Below are 6000 nucleotides of genomic sequence, written 5' to 3'. Positions count from 1 at the left end.
AGAAAGTCATCCTCACAGCATGATGCGGTCACCACAATGTTTCACAGTGGGGACGGTGTGTTCAGGATGATGCATAAGGTTAGTTTTCGCCACACATAACGTTTTGCACTTAGGCCAAAAAGTTCAACTTTGGTCTGATCTGACCAGAGCAACTTCTTCCACATGTTTGCTGTGTCCCCTACATGGCTTGTGGCAAACTGCAAATGAGACTTCTTATGGCTTTCTTCTTCGGCATACTCACTGCCAATTCTAAACATAAGACAGCTACATTTAATAAATGTAGTATGTTAATGGTATATACTGCAGTTTTTGTTGTATTTTGATTATTTAATCTCCCCTTCATAATCCTAAGGATTAGGCTACTTTCACACTTGCGGCAGAGAGATCCGGCAAGCAGTTCCGTCGCCGGAACTGCCTGCCGGATCAGGCAAAACGTATGCAAACTGATGGCATTAGTAAGGCTAGTTTCACACTTGCGGTAGGACGGATCCGACAGGCTGTTCATCATGTCGGATCCGTCCTGCGGCTATTTCGCCGTGCCCGCGGACCGCCGCTCCGTCCCCATTGACTATAATGGGGACGGGGGCGGAGCTCCGGCGCAGCACGGAGAAAGCCGCCGGACTAAAAAGCCTGACATGCAGTAATTTTACTCCGGCGGCCTTTCTCCGTGCACCGCCGTGCTGCGCCGGAGCTCCGCCCCCGTCCCCATTATAGTCAAAGGGGACAGAGCGGCGGTCCGGCGGCACGGCGAAATAGCCGCAGGACGGATCCGACATGGTGAACAGCCTGTCGGATCCGTCCTGCCGCAAGGATCCTGATCAGTCGAAAAAAAATGCATTGAAATGCCGGATCTGTCTTTCCGGTGTCATCCGGCAAAACGGATCCGGCATTTATTTTTTTCACCTTTTTTTCAGTCTGCGCATGCGCAGAACGGAAGGACGGATCCGGCATTCCGGTATTCTGAATGCCGGATCCGGCACTAATACATTCCTATGGGAAAAAAAGCCGGATCCAGCATTCAGGCAAGTCTTCAGTTTTTTTCGCCGGAGATAAAACCGTAGCATGCTGCGGTTTTCTCTTTTGCCTGATCAGTCAAAACAACTGAACTGAAGACATCCTGATGCAAACTGAACGGATTACTCTCCATTCAGAATGCATGGGGATAAAACTGATCAGTTCTTTTCCGGTATAGAGCCCCTGTGACGGAACTCTATGCCGGAAAATAAAAACGCAAGTGTGAAAGTACCCTTAAGGACATTAATATTTAGTGCCTGGAAACCCCTTTAAGGTGCAGTCTTATGTAGCTATAGCTTATAATGTCCCTATTGTTGTTTAGTATAAATCAGTAGAGTATGGTACGTGAATACATAAAACATCTTCATGACCTTTCAGCAGCTTATAGCCCCATGTTCCCTGCCTGTAGGCTCTCTGTAAATGTTCAGAAACCTCTCGACTAGCTAGGAAATGTGTCGAGTATGAGGGAGGAGGGGGATGCAGCTGCAGTTTCCAGGAGCTTAGCAGAGGACAGACATCTGATTGACTCCGAGTGAAGTTCTTTCAGGCATATAAATGAAAAGAGGGGTTTAAACTAAGATTTGTTGCATAAAAAAAAAAAGTCTTGCACAGTGAACAGCACATTTATGTAATTTCAGCAATACAACTACAATTTTAGCTGGGGTAATGATAGGGGTAACTAACTGATAGTGACCAGTAGCGGGTAAAATAATTTTACAGGGTACCATGTGCACCACTTTCCAGAATGACATGACACTTAGTGATACACCAGTCATGAAGGGGTTCTATACTCAGGATAGGTCCTCGATAGAACGGCGGGGTCTGACTCCCGAATCTCCCTGCTAATCAGCTCTGTGAAGAAGCCTCCTCGCAGTTTACCAAGCACAGTGCTGTGCAATGGATAACGCCTGTGCTTGGTGTCTTGGACTAAGCTTCCGCCCAGGCCATGTGAGCAATGAACGTGACCTCACAAGGCCCAGGAAGAGGCCTAAGCGCTCACGGAGTGCTGCGGCCTTTTCGCACTGTTTATCGGCAGGGGTGCCGGGAGTCTTTTCGATCTGATATATAAAAGGGTAAGAAGGTCACAGGCGATTCCCCCCTTCTACAGCCAGGTCCATAAATATTGGGACATCGACACAATTCTAAAATTTTTGGCTCTATACACCACCACAATGGATTTGAAATGAAACGAACAAGATATGCTGTAACTGCAGAGTGTCAGCTGTAATTTGCGGGTATTTACATCCAAATCAGGTGAACGGTGTAGGAATTACAAGTTTGCATATGTGCCTCCCACTTGTTAAGGGACCAAAAGTAATGGGACATAATAAAAACAATCAATCAAACTTTCACTTTTTAATACTTGGTTGCAAATCCTTTGCAGTCAATTACAGCCTGAAGTCTGGAACACATAGACATCACCAGACGCTGTGTTTCATCCCTGGTGATGCTCTGCCAGGCCTCTACTGCAACTGTCTTCAGTTCCTGCTTGTTCTTGGGGCATTTTCCCTTCAATTTTGTCTTCAGCAAGTGAAATGCATGCTCAATCGGATTCAGGTCAGGTGATTGATTGGCCATTGCATAACATTCCACTTCTTTCCCTTAAAAAACTCTTTGGTTGCTTTTGCAGTAGGCTTTGGGTCATTGTCCACCTGCACTGTGAAGCGCCGTCCGATGAGTTCTGAAACATCTGGCTGAATATGAGCAGATAATATTGCCCGAAACACTTCAGAATTCATCCTGCTGCTTTTGTCAGCAGTCACATCATCAATAAATACAAGAGAACCAGTTCCATTGGCAGCCATACATGCCCACGCCATGAGACTACCATCACCATGCTTCACTGATGAGGTGGTATGCTTAGGATCATGAACAGTTCCTTTCCTTCTCCATACTCTTCTCTTCCCATCACTCTGGTACAAGTTTATCTTGGTCTCATCTGTCCATAGGATGTTGTTCCAGAACTGTGAAGGCTTTTTTAGATGTCGTTTGGCAAACTCTAATCTGGCCTTCCTGTTTTTGAGGCTCACCAATGGTTTACATCTTGTGGTGAACCCTCTGTATTCACTCTGCTAAAGTCTTCTCTTGATTGTTGACTTTGACACACATACACCTACCTCCTGGAGAGTGTTCTTGATCTGGCCAACTATTGTGAAGGGAGTTTTCTTCACCGGGGAAAGAATTCTTCAGTCATCCACCACAGTTGTTTTCTGTAGTCTTCCAGGTCTTTTGGTGTTGCTGAGCTCACCGATGCCTTCCTTCTTTTTGTTCCAAACTGTTGTTTTGGCTACGCCTAATGTTTTGTTATCTCTCTGATTGGTTTGGTGTTTTTTTCAGCCTAATGATGGCTTGCTTCACTGATAGTGACAGCTCTTTGGATCTCATCTTGAGAGTTGACAACAACAAATTCCAAATGCAAAAATGCAAATAGCACACTTAAAATGAACTTTGGACCTTTTATCTGCTCATTGTAATTGGGATAATGAGGGAATAACACACACCTGGCCATGGAACAGCTGAGAAGTCACTTGTCCCATTACTTTTGGTCCCTTACCAAGTGGGAAGCACATATGCAAACTGTTGTAATTCCTACACCGTTCACCTGATTTGGATGTAAATACCCTCAAATTAAAGCTGACAGTCTGCAGGTAAAGCACATCTTGTTCATTTCATTTCAAATCCATTGTGGTGATGTATAGAGCCAAAAATGTTAGAATTGTGTCGACGTCCCAATATTTATGGACCTGACTGTATATACTTGTGCTCTCCTAATAAGACCTAGAGGGGATTGTCCTGGACTTATTGCACTTGTGACTTTTATACACCTGTCAACAAAGATCCCAAGTTGGACTGTAGAGGAGATACAAGGCCACATTCACACAACAACGAAAAACGCTCACGTGACAGCCACTTTTTTAACGTTTCCAGAACAATGAGTGTATGGATGCATTCACACGTCCTATTTCGTCTGTTCTCATGGCCTGGCAGCCTGCATACAAGTGAAGGTGACTATTTTTAATGGACGGTTTTCAGAAAGGCATCAGTGAAAAAACGGATGTGAAAAATTAACAGTTTAATTGTTTTTTTTTTACCAGTTATGTGAAGGTAGCTTAAGGTTCTCTCACTCAGAAGGACCCTACACATTCAAGCGTTACAGAGACAACCCAATGATTTCAGGCACAACCATGTAATACTCCATTTCCCCTGTGGTGGTGCTGTAGGCAAACTGAACACTTCTGTCTGGTCATCCAACAGCTGTTTACTGAGCTTCCAAGGAGTCGTCATCTTCTGGGGCACTCCCTGGTCAGGGTATCCTGCCTGATGGAAGGCAGGTGCCCTTGGTGGTAATGTTGTGAGGTGCAGGCCAGAGAACCAGGTGATTGCTGGAAATGGTGAGACCAGTGCAGTTTAATATACACAGCCGAAATACAATTATTACTTTGGACGTTGGCAGCATGTAGCTCTTGAAGGAAATATATCCCCATTGCTTTGTACCACCATTGCACTCCATTCCTCATTGCAGTGTGCCCCCTATTTCATGGATTACTTAGCTCAAGAAGGAAGTCACGTGTGCTGAGCTGGCTTGTTGGGTATCTAAGGTGTGGGATAGGCCATCTACACACGTATCCCTCGTTACGGTCATGGGTAAAAGGGGCGATTTGGGGGATGATCGGCTTTCGGAGGATGGCAGTATTTCTGAACAGGCACAGTTTGTGAATTATCTGTGGTGAAAGTGTATCATGAGTGGACAAATGGCAGCATTAAGAACAAGCGATGTGCAAACTGCAGAGCAGCACGTGCCACTGATATGAGAGGTGAACATCAGCTACGAAGGTGTGCAAAGGTAATAGACATGCTACAGTGGAGTTGTTCACCCCAAAAATGAACCAGGAGGCTACCAGACGTGTCTCACAAAACAGTTCAGCTAAACCTACTGTGTATGGGGCTCCGAAACAGAGGGACGGTCACTGCATCTCTGGCACTGGCAGAAAAGGCTTCAATTTTCACGCCAGTATAGGAACGGGACCTCTGCTGAGTCACTTTTTTATTGAACAGCTGGACATTGGCGTGTCAAGCGAGAAACATCAGAGAACAAATACCCTGCAACCAGTACTGGAAGAACACAAGGTGGTTGTGGCAACATTATGGTCTGGGGCATGATTTCATGGCATTCTCTGGGTCCACTCATCCATGTGGAAGGCACTCTCAACCGATTTGGGTATGAATACATCTTTGCTGTTCGCTTACACCCATATATGCCGATTGTCTTCCCTGGGGAGGATGGGATATTTCCGAAAGACAATGCAACATGTCACACAGCTAGAAAAGTACAACATTGGTTGGAAGAGCAATATCCAAGTACTACCATGGCCCCCTAATGCCCCAGACTTGAACCCAGTTGATTATCTGTGGGATCACCTTGATGGCGGCGTTTGCTCTATGGAGCCTTCTCCATGCACCCTCCAGCACTGCATCCTGTCTTCAGCTACCTGTGACCACCTACCGGGACCTTATTGAGTCACTCCCAGCCCATCTAGCTGCTGTCCATGCTGCACATGGCAATTACTCTTGATATTAGCTGGTGGTCATAATAATGTGACTCAATTGTTTATAACCAACTGTACTAAAGAACCATCAATTCTCCACACACAGTCACGTGTAAATGTAGGTTTAGGCCTTTAACCGTAAATTTCCTGGCTGAATCAAGAGGATGGCCTCCATCCATGTACCTCATCCAGAGTCACTTGCTTATATCCACGGGTAAGAACGCTCCGAAATACATTTCTACAATGCCTACTGCAGGGTGCAGACCTTAAAAGGGGGTCTCCACGATTTACATATTGATGACCAATCCTCAGGCTGGCGCCTCAGCTGTTGTAAAACTACAACTCCCACCATGCCCTGCTGTAACAGCTGGAGAGCCGCAGGTTGTCCATCCCTGGGATAGGTCATTAATATGAGATCGGCGGGGATCTAACGCCCTGG

Source organism: Bufo gargarizans, chromosome 10 (assembly GCF_014858855.1).
Source record: "Bufo gargarizans isolate SCDJY-AF-19 chromosome 10, ASM1485885v1, whole genome shotgun sequence".
Classification (NCBI taxonomy): domain Eukaryota; kingdom Metazoa; phylum Chordata; class Amphibia; order Anura; family Bufonidae; genus Bufo; species Bufo gargarizans.
Note: the sequence above shows the minus strand (reverse complement) of the source record.